The following is a 25,170-nucleotide window of genomic DNA, read 5'->3' on the forward strand; positions in this document are numbered from 1 at the left end:
CTCTCTCCATTTACATGCATATAGATCGATAGATAGATAGGTAGGTAGATCTATCTATCCTATTGATTCTGTTTCTCTGGAGAATCCCGATTAACAGGAGGATCCTGATTAACCAAGAGTGGTTCTAGAAGTACAGAATTTTTAGGATGAATTTTCTTAATCGGTTCTGGAGTTCCTGGAATTGATTATATAATCTGACTAGGTTTAAAGACACTAATGACTTTAATTCCAGTTGTAAAGTGAGCATTGATAGTCCTTGGTGTGAGCTTGCAATAGAGATATGCAAAATATCTCCATTAGATACTCCTAATCAAGCCACTTATCAGAAGTTATTTTCTTGGTGACTGTGTATATGATACATTTGAACAATTTTGGGAAAATAAAAAATATAATGAAATTGGCTGGTTGCTCCTAATGTTGCTGGATAAAGTGGGGCAGAGTAAAAGATGATCCCAGGGATTTGAATTCCCAGCTAAAGCACTACATAAATAACCTGAAAGCTTTTGTGTGTGTCCTGAAGGAGGTGCTTATCTCCTATAGACATTGAGCCAAGATTGGTGAAAATCAAACCCAGAATCCAATCTTGTGACTGGCTGAATTACAATGCAATGTAACTCCCAGCCTCCAAGCTTGTCTACTTTTAAAGTGGGCATTGATTGAGAAGGAATGGGATCTTGTAAGTTGGTACAGGATGTATGGGAAGACCTTGATGAAACTGGAGAAATTGAGGCCCTAAATTCTGATTAGTCTTCTTTGCCCATGGAAGAGTCCTCTCCGTTCCCATATGAGGGGATTAATCCTGCATTTCCTGAGGAAATTGCAGTGGCCTTCCCTGATTTAGTTGCCACACAAGATAATCCAGAATTTCCTCAGGACTCACCCTCACCACCCCTCTTTACTTCTAAAACTATACCTAGGCTCGAGCCTAGGTGAGGTGCAAAGTGTGACCCATGAGGAAGTGCACTACACTCCAAATCAACTAGTTGAGTTTTCTAATTTATATAGGTAGAAATTGGGGGAACATGCATGAGAATGGATATTAAGGGTATGGACTAGTGGTGAATGGCATATAAATTGACCCAGGCCAAATTAATTGATAGGGTTTCACTAAGTAGATATTCTGCATTTAATGGTTGAAGCTAGGGGAGTTAGAAAGGATTCTATTTGGTTAGTTGGCTAAAACATGGATGAAACAATGGTCCACAGTGAGCAAGTTGGAAATGCTGGACCTGCCTTGGTTTAATGTAGAGAGAGATTCAAAGGCCCAAGAAGATTGGAGTGTTTACGTGGATTTGTCATGTAAGACCTATTCACCCACCCGGGAGAGTGATGAAACATACCTTCCACTATGACTGTGAGAAATAAATTTGTGAGTAGACCCCCCAGCATCCTGAAAGCTCTATGATCACTTTTCTTGGTAGGCTAGATCTTACAGATGGAATTGTGGTCACTGAATTTGGAAACCTAAATGAAATGGGAATAATAGGATCCTGAGGTGTCAGGGCCCATGTGGTGGTGCTCAACCTCCAAAAGCAAGGTGGGCATGATCGGTGTAATAGACAGCAGAGTCAAAGCAGCAACCATAATAGTCTGACTTGTATAGACCTACGGCATTAGCTATTTTATCATGTGACCCTATAAGAGAAATAGATAGGAAGCCTACAAAATTCTTCCTTGATCTATACAAGCAGAAAAGGTTTAGGTTAAGTGAACACAGTCTAATCTGAATCATAAAACCAGAGTCATGACCCCTCAACTAATTCTCATACTTGAGTCAGTTTATAGGCCTAAAATCCCTTTAATGAAGAGGCTGGGTCTCCTTGAGGAAGGACTCCAGGACACTATCAAAAATTTATACTGTTAATCTTTCTCCCTGCCTTCCCCAAAGGGACCTATGGCCTTTTATTAAGGTAACTGTATATTGGAGAAAAAGAAATAATTAGAACATTTGGAAACTACTAGACCCTGGTTCTGAACTGATACTAATTCTAGGAGACCAAAAGGCCACTGTAATCCATCTGTCAGAGCAGAAGTTTAAGGATGTCTGGTAACCAATGGAATTTTAGCTGAGGTCTGTCTCACAGTAGGCCCAGTTGGCTCTGAAACCCATCCTATGGCTGTTTCACCGGTTATGGAATGGATAATTGGAATAGACATACTCACTAGCTGCCAGATTTCCCACATTGATTGCCTGACCTGTGAAATGAGGGCTATTATTTGGGGAAGGTCCAGTGGAAGCCACTAGAATAGCCTGTACCTAAGAGGATAGTAAACCAAAAGCAATATTTCATTCCTGAAGGCATTGCAGTATTAATGCCACCATCAAAGACTTGGAAGATGTAGAGGTGATTCCCACCAGATCCCCATTCAACTAGCCTATTTGGCCTCTGTAGAAGACAAATGGATCTTGAAGAATGACAGTGGATTATCATAAGCTTAACTGATCCATAAGCTTAACTGTCCAATTATACCTGCTTTACCAGATGTGGTTTCATTGCTTGAGTAATATAATACATCTCTTGGTATACAGCTATTGACCTGGCAAACGCCTTTTAGTCCATCCTTATAAAGCCCATCAGAAGTAGTTTGCTTTGAGCCGGCACGGCCAGTAATATACCCTCCCTGTCCTACCTCAGAGCTATATCAACTCTAGCCCTACATCATAATTTGGCTTCAAGGGATCTTAATCACTTTTTTCTTCCACAAGAAATCAAACCAGTCCATTACATTGATGACATTATGCAATTGGACTTAGTAAACAAGAGGTAGCAACTACTCCAGACTTAGTAAGAAATTGGCATGTAGCAGGTTCAGGAATAAATGTGACAAAAATTCAAGGGCCTTCTATCTCAGTGAAATTTATAGGATTCAAGTGGTGAAAGGGAATGTTGAGATAGTCCTTGAAGGTTATGGATACTTTCTTGCATTTCGTCCCTCTACAACAACAAAAACAGAGGCACAACACCTATTGGGCCCCTTTGGATTTTGGAAGCAATATATTCCTCATTTGAATTAGTTACTCCAGCTCACGACCCAAAAAGCTACAAGTTTTGAGTGAGGCCCAGGACAAAAGGATGCTCTGCAACAGGTCCAGGCTGCTGTGCAAGTTGCTCTGCAACTTCGGCCATATGGTCCAGCGGATCCAATGGGGCTTGAAGTGTCATTGGCAGATAAAGATACTGTTTGGAGCCTTTGGCAGGCCTTACACATGAATCACAGTTTAGACTCTTAGGATTTTGGAGCAAAGCCTTGCCATACTCTGTGGATAACTACTCAACTTTTGAAAAACAGCTCTTGGCCTGCTACTGGGCCTTAGAAGTCTGAATGCTTAACCACGAGCCAACAAGTTACCATGTGACCTGAGCTACCCATCATGAACTGAAAGTTATCTGACCCACCAAGCCATAAAGTTTGGCATCCACAGCACTATTCCATCATCAAATGGAAGTGGTATATATGTGATTGGGCCTGAGCAGGCCCTGAAGGCATAAGTAAGTCACATGAAGAGGCCCAAATGCCCATGGGCCTAACTCCTGTTACCCTGCCTTCTCTCTCTAAGCTTGCACCTAAAGTCTCGGGGGGAGTTCCCTGTGATCAGTTGACGGAGGATGAGAAGACTTGTGCTTGGTTTACAGATGATTGTGCATGATATGCAGGCACCATCTGAAAGTGGACAGCTTCAGACCTATAGTCCCTTTTGGGGACATTCCAGAAGGGCAGTGGTAAAGGGAACTTATTCTAGTGGGCAACACTTCAAGCTGTGCACCTGATTGTTCACTTTTTGCTTAGAAGGAAAAATGGTCATTCATGCCAATATATACCAGTTCATGGGCTGTGGTAAATGGTTTGGTTGGATGATCAGGGACTTAGAAAAGAGCATGATTGGAAAGTTGGTTACAAGGAAATTTTCTGAATAGCTATGTGGATAGACCTTTCTGAATGGGTAAAAATATGAGGATATTTGTGCTCCATGTGAACTCTTACCAAAGAGTGACCCGAGCAGAAGAGGATATTAATAATCAAGTGGACATTGTGACTGTTTCTGTAGGCCAGTAAACCTCTTTTCCTGAACACCCCTCTCACCTCCCAGTGGGCTCATTAACAAAGTGGACATGGTGACAGCAATCGAACTTATGCAGGGGCTCAGCAACATGGACTGCTACTGACCATGCTGACCTGGCTATACCCACTGCTGAGTGCCCAAATTGCCATCAGCAGACCAACAATGAGCCTTCAATATCAGACCATTTCCTGGGGTGTTCAGCCAGCTACCTGGTGGCCGGTTAAATGCAATAGACTTCTTTCATCATGGAAGGGGTAGCTTTTTGCTCTTACTACAATAGGCATTCTTGATATGGATTTGTCTTCCCTGCATGTTAAAACTACCATGTGTCAACTTACAGAATGCCTTAACTACTGTACTTCACATAGCATAATTTCTGAACATGGAACTCACTTCATAGCAAAAAAATTGTGGCAGTGGCCCCATGATTATGGACTTTACTGGTCTTCCATGTTTCTTACTATCTTGAAGCAGTTGGCTTGATAGATTGGCGGAATGACCTTTTAAAGACTCAGTTACAGCACCAGCTAGGTGTCAATACCTTGCAGGGCTTGGGCAAGGTTTTCCAGAAGCCTGTGCTCTGAACCTGTAGTCAATATATTATGCTGTTTCTCCCATAGCCAGGACTTCTGGTTCCAGGAATCAAAAAGTGAAAATGGGAGAGGCACCACTTCTATTACCTCTAGTAACCATTAGCAAAATGTTTGCTTCCTATTTCTATAATTTTGTGTTCTGCTGGCCCAGGATTCTTAGCTTCTAAGGGAGGAAGGCTTCCACCAGGAGACACAATAATGATTCTTTTGAACTGGAAGTTAATACTGCTGTCCAAGAACCGCTGCCAAACCACATGTTCCTCATGCCTCTGAATAAAAAAAGCAGAGAAGGGAGTTATGGTGTTGGCTTGGGTGATTCATTGTGACTTTCACAGGGAAATTGGACTACTACTCCACAATGAAGGTAAGAAAAAGTATGTCTGGAATACGGAAGATCCTCCCTTAGGGCGTCTCCTAGTATTACCACATCCTGTGATTAAAGTCAACGGAAGACTATAACAACCCAATCTAGACAGGACTACTAATGGTCCAGACTCTTCAGGACTGAAAGTTTGGGTCACTCAATCAGGTAAAGAACCATGACTGGCTGGGTGCTTGCTAAAGGCAAAGGAATACAGGATGGGTAGTGGAAGAGGTAGTTATAAATACCAGTTTTGAACATGTGACCAACTACAGAAATGAGGACTGTAATTATCATGAGTATTTCCTCCTTATTTTGCTATGAATACATTTGTGCGTGTTCGTGTAAAGATTATATATACACTTTTACTTTTTTCCTCTTTTATTCTCTTATCAAGTAACATAAAATGTATTGATTTTATATCATAGTATGTAAGCATGGTTAATTTTACATCATGGTGTTTTAGTTGAGGAATATCAAGGAGAAGAGTAACCATCTCTCAAGAACTTTACCTTCGGGGTGGCCCAGTGGCGCAGCGGTTAAGTGTGCAAGTTCCGCTTTGGCGGTCCAGGTTCGCTGGTTCGGATCCTGGGTGCGGACATGGCACCACTTGGCATGCCATGCTGTGGTAGGTGTCCCACATATAAAGTAGAGTAAGATGGGTATGGATGTTAGGTCAGGGCAAGTCTTCCTCAGTGAAAAGAGGAGGATTGGCAGCAGTTAGCTCAGGGCTAATTTTCCTCAAAAAAACAAAAAAGTAAAAGAACTTTACCTTCTCTTCTGGGGAAGGAATTAGTATGCTTTTGGTTGTATGAAGGATAGTTGTATCATGTTAAGTGAAATTATGACCTTGTTTTGCCTCTTTTGGAGATTAAGTATGGTTTAAGAAGATGAGAATGGGTACAAAGTTGACAAAGAGTGGATTTGTGATGATTAATTTTATGTGTCAAATTGATTGGACCACGCTGTGCCCAGACATTTGATCAAACACTGCTTTGGGAAAGACTGTGAGGGTGTTTTTGGATGAGATTAACATTTAAATCAGTGGAATGAGTAAAGCAGATAACCCTCTCTAATGTGGGTGGGCCTCATCACATCAGTTGAAGACCTGAAGAGAACAAAAAGGTTGACCCTCACATGAGTAAGAAGTAACTCTTTCTACCTAAATGCCTTAAGTTGAGGCATTAGTTTTTTTTACTTGCCTTTGGACTCAAACTGAAACATTGACTCTTTTTGGGTCTTGAATCTGCCAGTATCCAGACTGGAGCTACATCATTGGCTTTCTGGTTCTCAGGCTTTTGAACTCAGAGTGAAACTACACCATGGACTCTCCTGTGTCTCCAGTTTGCTGAACTACAGTTCTTGGGAATTGTCAGCTTCTATAATCCTGTAAGCCAATTTCTTACAGTAAGTTATATAGAGGTATTTATGTATATATGTTTATATACTTATATAAAAGTATTTATATATAGTAAGTTATATATAAGTATTATATATATAGTAAGTTATAGTAAATTATACATAATCTATTATAAGAAATTGCCTTACAAGATAGATATGTATATGTATATATATATATCTCCTGATAAATATATATGATATATATATATGATATATATATATATATATTTCCTGAATAATATTCCCTCATTGGTTTGTATGACGATTAAATGAAACAATGCTTGTAAAATACTTAGAACACAATGAACACACTGTCATTATTATTGCTATCTGGTGTGAATATCTTATAGCTACACAGCATTTCTAAGTATATGTGAACATCTTCACCAGTAATATATCATATATGTTTAAAGTATGATTAAAATAGATTTGGAACCATGCTTCAAATGCCTGTCGTCCAAGCACCATATGACATAAGTATACTTAGACATATAATTCTTTCAAATATTCACCTAACTTTCTTTAAAAATATAAAAGGAAGCCAAAAACTCTCTTCATTCTTTTTGCAAGGGTTTGTATTCCACATAACATCTTGTGTACTTTCCAAAACTATAGATATCTTTTCTGACAATTTATACTATTTCTTATGCTTATTTCAATGGTTATATTTTATGATCTAAACATATTATACACCACATGATTTAGTTCTTATTTCACAGAGTTCAAATGAAGACTCCTCACACAAACCATTGAGAATATAGATAAAGACTTGTATTAGCTAAAAAATTATTGTGATATAATGTCCCTCCTTTCAAAACTAGAGACTATATAAATAACATCCAATTTTCTTTTATGACTGTCATATTCAAATTCTTTAAAACTTAGTTTTCTCATGTGTCTTTTTAAATTATTAATTAATTTATAGGATTAAGTAAACTTGTGGAAAACTTTAAATACTTTTTATTGTAGTTATAAAACCATAGTAGTTTCATAATTTAATAAAGGGAAAATTTGAAGTAAAGGGAATTAAATGGAACTGATGAGCAACTATTCTTTCTTTGTTTTAAAATCAGAAATAGATATTTCTATTTTCTCTTATCTGATTGGTATTTTTATATTTTTTATTTCAATATTGTATTTTTTTAACTACCTTATTGAGGTATGACTGACAAGCAAAAAGGTGTACATACTTAATGTATACAACTGATTAGTTTGCAGGTAAGTATACACCCATAAAACCACCATCACAATCTATGCTACAAACATATCCATCACCTCCAAAAGTTTCCTTCTGCCTTCTTTATTTATTATTGTTATTTTTTGTGGTAAGAACACTTAACATAAGATCTATTCACTTAGCAAACTTTTAAACGTACACACAGTATTGTTACCCATAGGCACTACTGTACAATAGATCTCTAGGCCATATTCATCTCATGTAACCGAAACTTTGTACTCTTTAACTAGTATCTCCCATTTACCCCTTCCCCCAGCCCCTGGCAATCACCATTCTACTCTTTCCGTCTATGAGTTTGACTATTTTATATTCCTCATGTAAGTGATATCATGTAGTAGTTGTCTTTTCATGTCTGTCTTATTTCACTTAGCATAATGTCCTTCGTGTTCATTCATGATTGTTTCAAATGGCATGATTTAGTTCTTTTTTAATGCTTAATATTATTCCTTTTTATGTATATAACACACTTTTTTCATTCATTTTTCAATGGACATTTGGGTTGTTTCCATTTCTTGGCTATTGTGACTAATGTTGCAATGGATATATGAGTGCAGATATATCTTCAAGATCCTGGTTTCAATTACTTTGGATATATACCAAGAAGGAGGATTGCTTCTGCACAGCAAAAGAAATTATCTAGTAAGATAAAAAGGCAACCTATGGAGTAGGGGAAAATATTTGCAAACCATATATCTGATAAAGAGTTAATATCTAAAATATAGAGTAAAGCCCTACAACTCAATAGCATAATAAACAACATCAACAATAATTGTTTTAAATGGGCAAAGGAACTAAGCACATATTTCTCCAAAGAAGACATACAAATGGCCAAGAAGTATATGAAGAGTTGCTCAGTGTCACTAATTATTAGGAAAAGGCTAATCAAACCCACAATGGGTGAAGTTTTAGAAGCAAGTAATTCTTCACATATGATCTCACTATATTATTTTTCTAGGTGCTCCACTTCCCTCTCCCATTTAATGTAAATAAAACAACTCCACAACCCTCCCAAAAAATATAATGTAAAACACAAGATCTTCTCAATGTATACTGTCCTTTGGTTACCATGATCTAATACCCACCAGCATATTTCAATCACAAAGTTATTAATTTCCTAAAATATGAGCCACTTTCAAACTTAAATATTTTATGAATTTAAAGAAATTATAATTCATGTTGTAAAAAACACAATAATATGGGGCTGGCCCCGTGGCCGAGTGGTTTAGTTTGCGCACTCTGCTGCAGGCAGCCTAGTGTTTCATTGGTTCAAATCCTGGGCGCGGACATGGGACTGCTCATCAAACCATGCTGGTGCAGCGTCCCACATGCCACAACTAGAAGGACCCACAACAAAGAATATACAACTGTGTACCGGGGGGCTTTGGGGAGAAAAAGGAAAAAAATAAAATCTCAAAAAAAAAAACAACACACAATAATAACCAAATGCTTTTTTTTTTTCCTGAAGGAGATTGGCCCTGGGCTGACATCTGTTGTCAATCTTCCTCTTCTTTTGCTTGAGGAAGATTAGCCCTCAGCAAACATCTGTGCCAATCTTCCACTATCTTATATAGGGGTCACTACCACAGTATGGCTGATGGGTGGTGTACGTCTGTGCCTGGGATGCAATCCCACAAATCCAAGCTGCCAAAGCAGACTGCACCAAACTTTTAACCACTATGCCATGGGGCTGGCCCCCAAATGCTTATTTTTTAAAATATTTGAAAAATAAGTGATTTGGTGCTTCAGGACATGCAGATTGGCAAAGTATTATATCAGCTTAACCTATTATATTGAAATCGTTTATCAAATATTATCTCTTTTTGCAAATATAAAATTGAAATTTTATGGGAAAATTAGAGAATTCTCATAACTATTTTATTATTAATAAAGTTAGATTTTCTCATACTACTCAGTATTAAAATTTTAAAGCTTTTATTTCTCCTCAAGAACACTTTCAATCATTCAATAATATGATCTCATCATAATACCTAACCTGGGCTTGTCTTCATCAATATAATTGAAAGGAAGATGATATTGACATAATTTGATTAAAAAAATATTTTAATACTAAAATTTTGAAATAGATTGTGTTGACCTTGAATAAATAGACAATCAGTTATTTCTCCAGCACAAATTGGTTTATTTGGGATTAGCAAAGAATTACAATTTGGGGGTCTACAACCATGACCAGCCGCATGCAAGTCCTGAGGAATAAAAGGAGGAGAAACTCTTTTATAGAGAGGAAGAAGAAGTTGGGAAGGCTATTGTAAGCAAAGAAGCCATTGGAGGAGACTGGGAGTGTAAAGCATAGTTGCTTTCCATTGGCTGAGTTGTGACAGTCTCTCATTGGCTGAACTTCTCGAAATTCAAAAAGAAGCCTTATTTCTGTGGGGCTATGCTATTGATACAGGGCATGAGAGCTGCCCCTTCTGGTCTCCCGAATCTATTTTAAATGAGGCTTCTGATTATTAATTTTCACACTTCCACCTTTTGATTGAGATCTTTCTCTAAAAGTATCATTGATCAAGAATCAGGTTTTTTTAGTTTCATCAGACTTTGCCCCTCAATGCCAGGAAAGACCTTTCCTGGGTGTCATGTCCCACATCAGAGGGAAAATGAACAGATTGGAAACCTATAGTGGCCACGTTTGAATAACAAGGAGAGGTAGGAGGGAGAACTCTCAAGAACTTTTTATCTAAAGTTTACATGTTATCAAGCTCATGGGCATTAGAGATCAGCTGAATCTTTATGTCATCATTAAAGGTTTGGCAGACACAATTCCAACAGGTCTCGTTCAGACATCTTGGGAAAGCTGTCTCATCAGATGTCATCTGCTTTAATTCCAGGAAATTTTCACTTTTAGATCACCGGATGACATGAAGGTCCAGTCAGGAATTGGTGCTTTCTTTAAATGTGGCACGTGAATCCAAGAATCTATTCCCAGAGTTTGTCAGCACAAGGATTAGTTAGCAGTACTTGATGTGGCCTTTCCAGCGATGTTGAAGAGAGTTCTTCTGGAAGTGTCATTTACACTAGACAAAATCACCAGGTTTCAAAATGTGTTGCTTAACGTATTTGTCTCTCTAGAGTGCACTGTGAAAAGATTGATCTACCAAAACAGGTTTTTTTTCTTTTAATAGAAGCAATTAGGCCTTTGCAATATTGGACTATATCTCCTTTTATCAGCTGTGGGTCAAAAAAGACGAGAGCCAAGTGTGTTGAGCATCTTGTGACTATCTCAAAGGGGGAGAATTCATGAGTTTAAAAGGAGTTGGATCTGAGACTTAGAAGGACAACTGGCACTACATTTGGGAAGATATTTAGAGAGTTTCTACAAATTTTGCCAATTGAATCTTAACAATACTATTAGTGTGCTCAACTAAACCAGAGGATTGAGGGTGGTATGCACAGTGAAAGTGCTGTAAAACCAGCCAAACATCACAAACTTGTCAAATGACTTCATCATTTAAATGGGTTCCTTGTTTCCCAAGAAGTTCAAGAGGAGTTCCCCAGGTAGGGACAATCTTTTCCAAAGGGACTTGTCACAGAAGAGGCAGTAGCCTGTCTGCCAGGGAAGGCTTTAGTCCATTGAGAAAATATACAAACCATGACTAATACATATTTATATCCATGAGATGAGGGAAGTTGTATGACAGCCATTTGCCAAGGTTTGAATGGTCCATTAGGCAGTTTAAAATACCCAGGAGCAGTGCGAACAGGCTCCCCTGGGTTGTACGTGGACAAGTGGGATAAATGAGGTAGGCACTTTTTGCAGCCTTGTTAATATTTCTCTACCAATATTGATTCATGAATGCTATCATTGTCAGTACACCAATGGTTTAATGCATGTACAGTACTTAGGAGTGGGAATTTTAGAGTCTCTGATAGACTGGCTTGTTATTTGGTCCAAACCAGCACTTTCTTTATTATCAAACCTGCAATTGTTGAATTTCCAATCTTGTTTTTACTTATCTAAGGCCAATTTTTGGGCTTCTCTAGTCAGTTTTTCTAAGCCATTATTTAGGGAAATATTCCTTCGGACATGATAGAAGTTTGGCTGCTGTTGGTTTCTTTCTTTCTTTTTTTTTTTTTTTGAGGAAGATTAGCCCTAAACTAACATCTGCTGCCAATCGTCATCTTTTTGCTGAGGAAGACTGGCCCTGAGCTAACATCCGTGCCCATCTTCCTCCAGTTTATATGTGGGACACCTACCACAGCATGGCTTGCGAAGCAGTGACATGTCCGCACTGGGGATCCGAACCCGCGAACCCTGGGCCACCGAAGTGGAACATGCGAACTTAACTGCTGCACCTCCCAGCCGGCCCCTACTGATGGTTTCTTTAAGGGCTTCATTCCTTGCAGAAATATCAACAAGGTGATTTCCTTTAGCTTCCAAACAGTCAAGTGCACAATGTCCCACAATCTTAATAAGAGCTAAAGTAGCAGATAAAAATATAGCATCCAATAATTCCTGAACATAGGGACTATTTTTAATTTTATTTCCTCTAGAAGTACGGAAGCCATGTGGCTTCCACAGCATTTAAAATCACGAGCTACTGCAGAGTGTATTTACTATTGGTATAAATGTTGGCAGCCTTTCTTTCGGCTAAAGTACAAGCCCATGTAAAACTGTATAATTCAGCCTGTTGCGCCAAAGTTGCCATAGGTAAAGGTGTTGCCTCCCCAATATCAGAAGGAGTTTCAATAACATGCTCAGCACTGTATTTGCCCTTACTCATCCTTTAAGTAAGAACCATTAATAAAGCATGAGAAGTTGGTGTTACTCCAAGGAGTTTCCTGCAGACCATCATGAGGAATAAGGAGGTGATCCATCGGTGTTAAGCAGTCCTGAGGAACTTCATTGGTAACAGAGGCGAGGAGAATAACAGTTAAGATCATTACAACATAAAAGAATTATAGGAGGAGCAGTTAACAAGAGGGTTTTATAGAAGGTGAGGCAGCTAACTGAAAAATGTTGAGTGTGATGAGAATTCAGGATTGCTTGAGGGCATGAGGTACAAAAATGGTTAAAGGGGATTCCACAATGATTTTCCTGGTGGTCTTGACCAAAAGGACAGTGGCAGTAATGGCTGTAAGGCAAGGGAGGAGGTATCTTTATGCCACAGGGTCCAGTTACTGGCTATAATAGCCTATAGGTCTCTGGCAATCCCTGTGTTTTGGGGTTCGTATCCCAAGAGCATTCCTTTCCGTTTGACATACAAAAAGGAAAAAGGGAATATGATAGGTGGGATGACCCATGACAGGTGGTTCATAAAACACTCTTTTAATTCTTTAAAGGCTATGTTGTCCTGTTCTTCCCATAAAATTGGATCAGAGCTGTTGTTCTTTAGTAAAATATACAGAGGTTTGGCCATAAGAGAGAAATTTGGAATCCAATTTTGGCAATAACCAACTAGCCTGAGAAAACCTCATAGTTGGTGCTTAGTTTTGGGTTTTGTGAAGCTTAGGGCACCGTGAAGTCTTTCTGAATCTAGGTGTAGCCCTTGTTCTGATATAACATGCCTTAAATATCAAAGCTGGGTTTGGGGAAAACTGCACTTTCTCCTTGACGACTTTTTGTCTCTTTAAGGCTAAAAGCTTTGGCAAGTGAATACTATCTTCCTGTGATGAGACTTGGGAGGGAGAACAAAGAAACAAATTGTTCACTTATTGCAACAAAATGGAACGCCTGGGGAACTTTATATCATCCAGATCAACCTTCAGGATTTGTGAGAAATAAGGACTCTCAGTAAAACCCTGAGGCATTACTGTCCAGGTGAATTGTTTTCCTTCCCAAGTGAAGGCAAAAAGGTATTGACTAGCTTCATCTTCTGAAATCTTAAAGAATGCACTACATAAATCAATTAGCGTAAAGAATTTGCTTCCGGTGTCAATGGATGTTAGTAGTGTATGAAGGTTAGGAACAACAGGGAGTCGAGGGTTATCAATGTTGTTTATTACTTGGAGGTCTTGGACAAACTTCCACCCTCAACACTTAAATTTTCTCACGGGTAAAATAGGAATATTACAGGTACTAGGACAAGGGATAATGAGGCCTTGAGCTTTGTAATCTTCTCTTATTGGATTTATACCTTGAATGGCTTCACTTATAGGCTATTGATTAATTCTAGGGAGAGGTTTTGAGCTATCTTGATGGGAGGTTCACTGTGAATTTTAACATTATTAGTTGGAGATTTTGCCCATAAGGAGGGTGGTACTGATCCAATAGAGACAAATGACCAGTGTTTCTAGAATTAGCTTTAGTATCATTGGAGATGGAGCAAATAAAATATGTAAATGAGTCATTTAATTCACTTGATTGCCTATTTTGATTACTATTTTCAAATTCTAGAATTATTTCCCGCTTTTGGGAAAAAGAAGTTCCAACATGTTTTCTAAGAAGTCTCAGTCTAATAGATGAATTGAGGCAGAGGAACTAAAGAGAAAAGAGTGTGTATCTCTCAAAGGGCCTACACAAAAGGCAATAAGTTCAGAGACAGGAACTTGTCGAGGTTTATTAGAAATCCCCACTATTTAAACTGTGTTAGTACTTGGAGGCAGAGGCTGCTTTATAGTAGTGGGTTTGAGCATTGAGAGTATGGGTCCAGTATCAGTTAGGACAGAAAGAAATTTATCTCCAATCTGGAGAAACATTTCTCCAAGCAGATTAAGAGGAAGGATTGAGAAGAACCCCTGTAGTTCCTTGTAGCCCCATCATTGAGAATTTGGAGGACATTGGAAAGGCTGGTTAGAAGGCTGAAGGCACCTGAAAAACTTAATTTTGTAACAATCTCTTTTCCTATGTCTTGGCCTTTTGCAATAATAACAGAAACTAGGAGAATTTTGGTTTCATTTAGGGGCCTTCATTTGCTTGAGCTGAAGATTAAGAATTTTAGTGGTCTTTCTTTTAGATGACTTATCTACAGTATGAGAGAGTTGGTTTGCCAGATTAACTAAAGCTATAGTGGACATAGTTTCCCACTGCATCCTGGTCCTTTTTACCAGAAAGGAAAGGCCCTGGCTCAGTCCATGAATAAACACAGAGTTAAAAGCTACTTGGGTGGAACCACCATCCGAAGGAAGACTGGAATTTTCTTCAAAAACAATCTGGAGTCACTTTCAGTAGTCATAAACAGGTTCATCACATTTTTACGTGTAATTCTGAATTCTGTTCCATTCAACAAGCTTTGGGAAAGCCCTAGGAATTACTTGAAGTCATCTAGCAATTGATCTAGCCCAATCATACAAAAATTCACTGGGTAAGTCTCCATGTTGTAATTCTAGAGACCTTTCAGGATTTTCCCAATTAACACTTTTCACCTAATGCCAGGCTTGGCCTTCACTGACAAGCATATGAACCAGCTGATGTAAGTCAGAGAAACAAGGTTGATAAGTTTGAATGATTATGTTAAATTCTTCCGCAAATCTGTAAGGATGTTTGATTACTTTGGGAAAATTTTTGACTATGGCTCGCAGTTCAGCTTTAGTCCAAGGAGTATTAGAAGTTAAGTGTTTAGGCTTTGGATCTTCAGAAGGCTTAATTTTAAAGGGACAGATTCTGAAATGTTCAGAGGAAGAGGGAGTGGGGAGAGGCTGAGGGAAAAGTTTGGTGACAGAGTATTTGGGAACTGAGGGTATAGAGGAGTTGTAGGCAGAATAGAAGAAAAGCATGAAAGTGGTGCCAGAGGCAGTGCCTGAGCACCAGCTGGGAAAGAGAAACATGGTGGTGCTGGAAGCAGAGCCTGAGGCAAAGAAGCGGGAAAAAGAACCTGAGGCTTCAGAAGCCATTTTATCTTTCTTTAATCATTTGTTCACCTCAGTCAATCATAAAATCTTATTTTGCAATGGGGCAATTTTAGAATTCTGATAACATTTGGAAGCTTCAAATAGGTATTCCACTTCATTTTGGAAATCACAGAGCTGTAGTTGTCCAATTCAGTTTTAAGAAAAGTAAGTTTGCTGAGTTTAGAAGTTCCTCATAATGGCCATTGGTGTTCCAAATTACTTTTGGTTAAATCAGTCCATTTAGTTAGAAATGTACATGAGGAAGCACCATGGCTTTTAAAGATAAAATCCACCAGGACCCTGTAGTGGAGGACACCCTAAAAATATTTAGATTACTGGGATCCCATTTCTTAGTGGTTTTTCTCTAGAACACAGAATTAATTCTCAAACAGCCTAAACAGCTCAAACAGTTTAAATAGCTTACGACTCAAACAGATTGAACAGCTTAAACAGCCTACAGACTTAATGCTAGCCAGTTGCAATAGTAACAGTCTGATTCCAGTAAGGTGGACTGAAGGTTGAATCAACACAGTTCCAATGAAACAGGGGGTAGCCAGGGGAGTCAGGCTGAGGGGACAGCTAAATTTCAAGTAGGAACAGTCTAGTTCTAAAGAAATCAGACCAAAGGCTTAGCACAGTTTTGATAGAAACAGCCTGATTTCAAAAGAACGAGGCCAAAGTGTCAACCAATTACTCACAGGAAAACAAGTCTGTTATAAGCCACACCCATCTTGGCCTAAGGGAAGCCATCTTATAACTGTCTATAACCTTTGCCTCTCTTCCCCTGTAGGGAACACTTGAGCCTGCAAATAGTCTAGATAAATTGATAAACATCTTTTGTGAAATATGCATGCTCTATAGGTTTTCTGACCCCTGCTTATATATATACCTCCCAGCTGAAAAAAGAAGATAACTTTGTTCTTCTGAGTTCCTTAGGCCTGTGATGACCTTTGGACAGAAATTCTATACTGGTATCCATCATCAATGACCCCTGAAAGTCCTGGGATGGTGACTTTCAGTCTGCAATGCCAGATGATCAACAGTCCTGATTCCCTCCTTTATAACCCACTGGCACTATATAACTGCCTCAAGATTCTGTACCCTCTTAAGACAGTTGTTTTGGATGCTAGTCCACCATCTTCTGATCAGCTAGCTCATCACTTAATAAAGTCCTTTCTCTACCACCATCTTGCCTCTTAACTAATTGGCTTAATCTTGTGGTGGGCACAGTGAGCCCTTTGCACAATAACAAGGCCTTAACAATAAAAGGACAAAGCCTTAAAATAGGTCTCAAATAAAGCCTGGAGAGCCTCAAACTCAAAGAGGGCAGAAACTCATATTCAAGAGAAAAGACTCCCTCATACTCCAGAGTCAGCGAGAAAAGAAGCAAGTTTAATGGGCTCTGCTGTGGGTACCACACTTGTTCAATTATCAGCCTCAGAGTTATCAGGGGTCTTCTCTGGATTTCTGTATGGGCCACCAAAATGTTGACATCGGACAAATAGACAATAAGTTATTCCTCCAGCAAAAACAGATTTATTTGGGATAAGCAAAGAATTGTAATTTGGGGTCTGCAATGATGGCAAACCACATGCAAGTTCTGAGTAGCAAAAAGAGGAGAAACTCTTTTATAGGGGGGAAGAGGAAGTTGGGAGGGCTATTGTAAACAAAAAGTCCATTGGAGGAGACTGGAAGTTTGAAGTGTAGTGGATTTTCATTTGCTGAGTTGTGACAGTCTCTCATTGGCTGAGCTTCTTGCTAGCCAAGAAGAGGAAGTCTTTCTTCTTCCTGTCAGGCTCTGCTATTAAGAAGTGTGAGAGTTCCCCTTCTGACTCCCTGACTCCATTTTAAATGATGTTTTTGTGTATTAATTTTCACAATAGTTAACAGCATTCTTATTCAGAAATGTATGGTATTGTTAAAGGAAGTATCATTATATCTGGTCAGAATGAAATGTGATTACAAAAGCAAGCTGAATAGAGTGACCAAAATATATATTTTGATTGGAAAATACATGTTAGTGTTTGTTACATTTTCCTATTATTTTTTGTAACAACACATGATTAAAAAACATTTTTACATAGAAGTCCTATTTAATCTTCCTATAGATAATAGCTTTCTAAGTATGACTCAAAATACAGAAGCATTAGAAGAAAAGAGAGATAAATCTGACTGCACAAAAGGAAATTGCATAGGAGAAAACACCATAAACAAAGTTTACAGATGACAGATAAACTGGGAGAAAATATCAGTAACATATAGTACTGATAAAGTACTTTTATTGCTAATCAAGAAATCTTAAAATTCAAGGGACAAAAACTAAAATCCTGATAGAAAAAATGAGAAAAGACATAAACAGATAATTCACTCATATACATATCCAAAATATAAACATTGTCCTCAAACATAAAACATTTCAAAAATTAATAGCAATTAGTGAGATACAAATTAAAAGGACACTGACTTAATATGTCTCACTCATCAGACTGAAAAACATTTAAAAGTATGAAAACATATTTTGTTGGCAAGTTTGTAGGGAAACAGGCACTCTCATTTATTACTGTTAGGAATGCGAATTGTATATTTGTCTGAAGAAATTTCTAAGCAAAGTATTGAAAGAGCAGCCTGGTTTCTCTTGAATGCTTATAGTTAAATGTGAGAAAAGATAAATGATTTAAAGTTTGGTTAATCAAAAGGAAAAGATAACTTAAAATTTGGAAAATTCTCAGCCTAGCCATAAAAAAAAAAAAAAAAATGGGCAAGCCCCACGGTCAAGGGGTTAAGTTCATGCACTCCACTTTAGCACATCAGGATTCACTGGTTCAGATCCTGGGCATGGACTTACACACTCCTCATCAAGCCATGCTGTGGCAGCATCCCACGTAAAAGATCTAGGATGATGTAAAACTAGGATATACAACTATGTACTGGAGCTTTGGGGAGAAAAAAAAGGAGGAAGATTGGCAACAGATGTTAGCTCAGGGCCAATCTTTCTCACAAAACATGCATAAAAGAACAGAAATAAGAAAGTTTTTTTTGTGGGCAAATACAAAAGGTATGGCCAAATTTCATAAACAGATTGGTGTGAATCAACTGTCTCAACAAATGGTAGGAGCTGCTCATCAAGCCAATGGGGAGATTAGTCAGCCATGTAAATAGAAGCAAGAATCTATTGTCCAAGACAACGAAAGAATAACCCAGAAGGCATTTCAAAGATCTTCAGGGCTGTCCATCTCCTCACAGGACCAGAGTGCAGGGGTCTGGAGGGCAGAATGATTTCAAAGGAGGGGCTGGCCTTGCCTGGCCTGTCTCACATCAGGGGCTCTGCTCCTCACATTCACATGTGATGCTCCTCAGCCATCCCAGGTGTGGTGTGGGCTAAGGGGCCCACTCCTCTGGAGGGCACAGACAGTAAATCTTGGTAATATCAGCATTCTCTGCCAGCACATAGAGTGCAAGAGCCATAGAGGCATGGCTGCCTCCACCTAGATTTCAAAGGTTGCCCTGGAGAGCCAGAGGGACCAAGAAGATAACCTCTATGGAGACAAGGCCACAATAGAGAGCCCAGGCTAGGGCAATGCCTTGTGGAGCCATGGGCGTGGGGTTGCTCTTGTAACAGCTTGGGAGAGCTGCAGGCATGGAACTCCAACCCTTGACAGCTGCAGTGTGGGCAATGTCCAGCAAAGCCATGGCAGATCCTCACTCCTGTGCATCTGCAAGGCAGGGCCCTTGTCCCAGTGGACCATAAATTTGCTTGGGACCTGTTACTTGTTTCCCCTTTCTTATTTATCTCTTTTGGAATGGGAATGTTTATCCGATGCCTGTCCCATCATTATATTTTAGAAACACAAAACATGTTTGATTTCACAAGTTTACAGCTAGAGGGCAATTTATCTTAGGATGAATGGTACCTTGAGCCTCACTCATATCTGCTTTAAATGATATTTTGATAAGGCTTTAGTCTTAGACTTTTGAGTTGATGTTGGAATGAGTTAAGGCTTTTGGGGCTATTGGGATGGAATGAATCCATTTTGCATGCAAGAAGGACATGAATTTTGGAAAACCAATGGTGGAATGCTATGGTCTGAATGTTTGTGTCCCCTCAAAATTAATATGTTGAAACTTAGCCCCAAGGTGATGGTATTAAGAGGTTGGGCTTTTGGGATTAGTGACTTTATAAAAGAGGTACCAAGAGTTCCTTTGTCCTTTTCAACATGTAAGGACACAGAGAGAAGGTCTCCTGACCTCACACTTCTCATAGAGGTATGGGTTAACAATTTTGAAATTACTTTAGATGTATACTAAAATTGAACTAACCAGTATATATATATATATATATATATATATATATATATATACACACATATATATATATACACATATATATGTATATATATATATACACACATACATATATAGGTTATATATATATATATAAAATAAACAATAAAAGCCGAGTTTCTCATTGTTGGGGAAAAAAGTTATAGATGAGAAAAAGAGGAGGCTCATATAAACCTCGTATTGGAATGACATTGGATTAGAGACAGAGGTGTTAAACATGGATTCCTTGGCTTTAAATATATATATAAATAAAATGTATAATATATATGTAGTTTTATAGATACAGAAATAAATAGACATGCGTGTATATGTGTGGGTTAGCTCTGTCTCATGAGAGAGTATAGAATCTATGTCACTTCAATAGCAATGAGTAAATCTAGCGCTAACACCTTGGTTTCCAAATACGGTTCTCCAATACAAAGATCCAGGGCTTCTTGAAGAAGTGACTGAATCTAGGGCTGGGACAGGAAAAATATGAGATGAACTTGGGATATCTTGAAAGGACACAGGAGTGAAACTGAAGTAGCACCTAGTGGCAAAGTTGTATACTTCTTAGCAAGAAAATAAGTAAAGAAAATATCTGATAATAATCCGTATAATAAAGTATCCATGAGTCTATACTTATATAAGTAAATAACTGAAGAAATAATAAATATTTGAGAAGTGACAACTCATCCTTATGGAAGAACTCCAATTAAAAAATTATAAGAAAAGAGGGAACTAGAGAATCACCATTAGGCAAATACCAAAGTCATAATTGCTGCAGATAAGTTCCATTAATGGATGATAAATGTTTGAGGAGAAACAGGATATTTTAATAGTCTCAAAGTATCTCTCCCAAGATATTTATTAAGTACAATGGGAAACATAGTAACTTTACAGTAAATAAACCTGGTAAACACCACTTTAACGAAGGTTAGCATCATCAGTAGTTATGTGTATCAACATTCTGAGTCCCTGATATAACCCGCAGAGAAGTTTCCAATATTATCTCTGTGGTCTTGGTGTCAAAAATGTATATCCTAAATCTATGCATGAGAAAATATCAGACAAACTCAAATTGAGAAACATTCTACAAAATAACTGACCAGTACTCCTTGAAAAGTGTCAAGATAGTAAAAGATGAAGACTGAAGTTCCATAACATATTGGAAAAGTTTAAGGTGACATATCAAGTAAATGCTGTGTGGGGTCCTGAATTGGATCCTGAAAGAGAAAATGGACAGTAGTAGAAAAACTAGTGAAATATGAATAAGGTCTGCAGTTTAGTTAATAATTTTGTATCAATATTAATTTCTGAGTTTTGATAATTGTATTATGGTTATGTAAGATGCTAACATTAAAGGAAACTAAGTGAAGTGTATACAGAAACTTTCTGCACTATTTTTGCAACTTTTCTATAAGTATAAAACTAGTTCAAAGTTACATTAAAATAATAAATTAATTAAAATTCCAACTGAATACATAAGCTGTATGGATGTGAGGATTTCAGTTCCTGTCAGTTTAAGAAACATGTATTAAATGTCTATTGTGTGGAAAACACTGTGATAGGCACCAAAGAAGGGTCTGAGGAAGAAACAAAGATTAGTAAGGCATAGCCCCTGTCCTTGAGGAGTTTAGACTCTAGTGGCATGAGGAACAATCACATACTCCAATAATTTCATTCTAATTTGGTAAACAATAATATAATGGTATGCCCAGGCATCATGGTAGCACAGAGGCAAAACTCCTAGTTTAACCTGGGTGCCTAGAGAATATTTATTGGAAAAGATAACTTCTGGGCTGAATCTTTTTGGAGGAATATGAGTTATTCATGAAAAACATAGCATTCATTTTGTACTTTAATAATCCTTTTCATATTTACTCATTAATTAATTAATTCACATTAGTTTACAGATTTTCAGATAACTTTGTGACTTTAGTGAAAATTTCAAAGAAAAATCAGATTTTTTCCAGTGTTTTGGCTTTACATATGCATGGCTACTAACATAGACTTTGGCAAAGTATTTTGCCTGTCTTCATAATTTATTTCAACTGTCAAGCTGAATTGATTGACAGGTGATCCATCAACATGATCATCATTGTGCAAGCAAACAAATGTTTCAGTATGGTGTCTTCTATTTGATAATATTCTTTGGTGGAGCGTGTCAGATTGCAAAATTATTTCTCTCACAATCAGTCTTCCATTCTTTAAAAAAATTGCCATATCAATTGATACTTCTGTATTGAGTTGCAACAAATAGTGATTTAACTAACATATCTATTTAACTGCAGCATTAATGCTCACTTGTTAGATAAGCAGCTTTGTACACATTTTATATACTTAACACTTGCCACAAAGTGAGCCCAGTAAGGTCAGCCAGATAATTACAAGCCTTGTCACACGTGTCAGCTCTACAATTATCCTTAATTAACTGGAACCTTGATACAATCACCAGAGCTAATCAACAGTAATCATTCTGAACTGTTCTCCTTTGACTCCCCAACGTGAGCTATTGGAGTATTGTCAGATTTTAAGCAAGTAACTATAAATACAAGAGTCTGAAATGCTCTTTAATAATTTCTTTTAAAGAATTTCTCAGCAACTGCTCTCACAATCTTTCCTAGTAGTTAGCACTGTAGAACATTTAAGTGGCCATGATGTATGGAGTCGGTATAAGGTGCCAGGAGGAGTCAGCAAAGATGTTGACAAATCATCTTAGGTTTGCGACAGGTAAGGTGATAATCAATAGAAATAATAATACAAAAGTTAAAATTTTTATGCATTAATAGATATAACTGCACATGAATGCTAAGTGGCTAAATCGGGGTGTTGTAGATAAATTCAGTTGCTTAGAGCAGGGAAAATTCAGTGAAATTATTAAAAGAAAGCATATAGAATTACGCCAATCACATGGAAGTGATGGTAGTACATTGTCATGGTTAGAGTGGAGGGTACACTGTCAACACAAAAAGAAAATTGTGGCTAAGCAATCGATTTTGGAGGACATTAAAGATCAAAATTAAAGACCATCATTTGCTTTTAAAAATATTGTAAAGTAGAACAATCTTTAGGGGGAGAGTGACAAGTTTAAAATGACACTTGGAAGTAAATATTATCTTTTTCAGGCCAATTTAGACAGGGAGGTAGTCATGAAGAAGACTATTCAAATTGTTCAAGGTTGGTGAAAACAAGAGAGAAAAAGAGACAAGACTAAGGCATCTGCAAAAGGGAATGGATGGTAAATTATATTAGTCCTGGCCAAGATCTGGGGGCGTGTACCTGACTGTCCATGACTATTGGTGACAATATGTGGGTAGTGGAATCACTGTATCAGCTAGGGTTGTGGTCAGTCAAAAGTATAGAAACACTCTCCCCCCAAAAATCCCAGTGACTTAACAAGTAGTTTATTTCCTTTCCATTTATCTCATATAATAAGAAAACTTAGGTAGGCAGTCTAAAGCTGGTATAGCCATTTGACAGTGTTGTCAAAGACCCATGCCTTTATATATTCCTGCTATATTAGTAACCTATGGCTGCTGTAAAAAAATGCCACAAATTTAGTGGTTTTAAACAACAAAAATTTACTCAGACTTCTGAATGTCAGAAGTCCAAAGTGAATTCAATGGAGCTAAAATCAAGGGGTAGTCCTGTCTAATTCTTTCTGGAGTCTCCAGGGAACAATCTAATCCTTGCCACTATCAAATTCTAGAGGCTGCCTACATATTTGTAGGGTCATTATTCAGATTATCACATGTTCTATGCCCTCCTTTATTTGTACCTATGGCCTTTCTAATTACTGTACTTCCGGGCATTGCAGGAAGAAAGAAGGTGATGGTTAAAGCAAATATTAGTGAAGTGATCTTCAAGAAAACTTTCCCAGGGGCCAGCCTGGTGGTGTAGTGGTTAAGTGTGTGTGCTCTGCTTCAGTGGCCCAGGGTTCACAGGTTTGAATCTCTGGCATGGGCCTAGTACCGCTCGCAAAGGCACTCTGTGGCAGCATCCCATATAAAATAGAGGAGGATTGGCACAGATGTGAGCTCAGCAACAATCTTCTTCAAGCAAAAGGAGGGAGAATGTCAACAGATGTTAGCTCAGGGCCAGTCTTCCTCACAAAATAAAAAAAAAGGAAGCTTTAAAAAATAAAGAAAACTTTCCCAAAATCTCCCTCAACAATTTCCACTTTGATGTCATTTACCAACTCTATGTAATATGGCCAGTCCTAGATACGAGGAAATTTCAGAAGGCAATATTTTACTTTCAAGCCTCTTCAGAGGAAGAAAGCAGGAAAAACCAGTGGCTAGGAATGGGTGTTGAACAAGCCAATCAAGAGTATCTTCCACTTTGTCGGAGTCTCAGCATATATATGTGTGTGCCTTTGTGAATATATATATCATCATGTTCTGCATAATGACATTTTGATCAATAAGAGACCACATATATGTTGGTGGTCTCATAAGATTAGCACCATATAGCCTAGTTACACAGTAGTCTATACCATCTAGGTTTGTATAAGAACACTTTCTGATGCATAATGACAAAATCACCTAATGGCACATTTCCCAGAATGTTTCCTCATCATTAAGTAAAGCATGAGTGTACACACACATAAGTCACATTCCTTCCTCAATTCATAGCATTTTCTAGTTTTCACATCCTTGTGCTAGGGAATGGGGTGGATTGAAAGTAGAAAAATGGATGTAGGAGCAAAAAACTTTTCCCTTCTTCCATTCTAGGTTCTTTGATAGGTCTAATAATTAAATTGACATAAGACAGATTAACAGGAGAAAAACAAATTTTGTATGTATGGGAGCCCCACAAAAATATGAGTCTTCCTAGCAGTCAGGTAATTGAAGCTTATATACAATCTTGAACTGAGGAGAAGGGCCTGGGGTATGAGGCTTCAAAGAAGAGGTAGACAACTCCTAGGGAGATGAAGAGACCAAATATTTAGTAAACAAATGTTTGTGATGCAATGGAAATAAGTCTTTCTGATATAAAAAGTTATCTCTGGTAATAGTTCTATTCCTGGTATAGGCCCCTTATCTAAATTATTTTAGGCAGTTAAGGGGGAGGTAAAAAGCTCTTCCTGAATCTGCTGGGCTCTAATTGTTTTCAGCTTGAGATAATTCACATGCCAAAGTGGCACATTCTGAGGTGGTATATTCTGTTCCCCCTCAGTCCTGCCTTTGAAATTTCCCCAAGATGTTTCACGGTCCAGAATCTGAGTTGGTAGATTGCTCCATCTCAGTGAACCAGTCTCTTAGTCCTGACAATAGGTCAGGTAAGTTAAACTCATTTCAGGAGGCACTGATGCAGGTAGACTCCCAAACTTAGGCCTATATTGCACAAGTGATCAGGTATTTAATAAAAGGCGTTTCTATAGAAACAAAAGAAAAAACAATGGTTA

The sequence above is a fragment of the Equus przewalskii genome, chromosome X, assembly GCF_037783145.1.
Source record: "Equus przewalskii isolate Varuska chromosome X, EquPr2, whole genome shotgun sequence".
Taxonomy (NCBI): domain Eukaryota; kingdom Metazoa; phylum Chordata; class Mammalia; order Perissodactyla; family Equidae; genus Equus; species Equus przewalskii.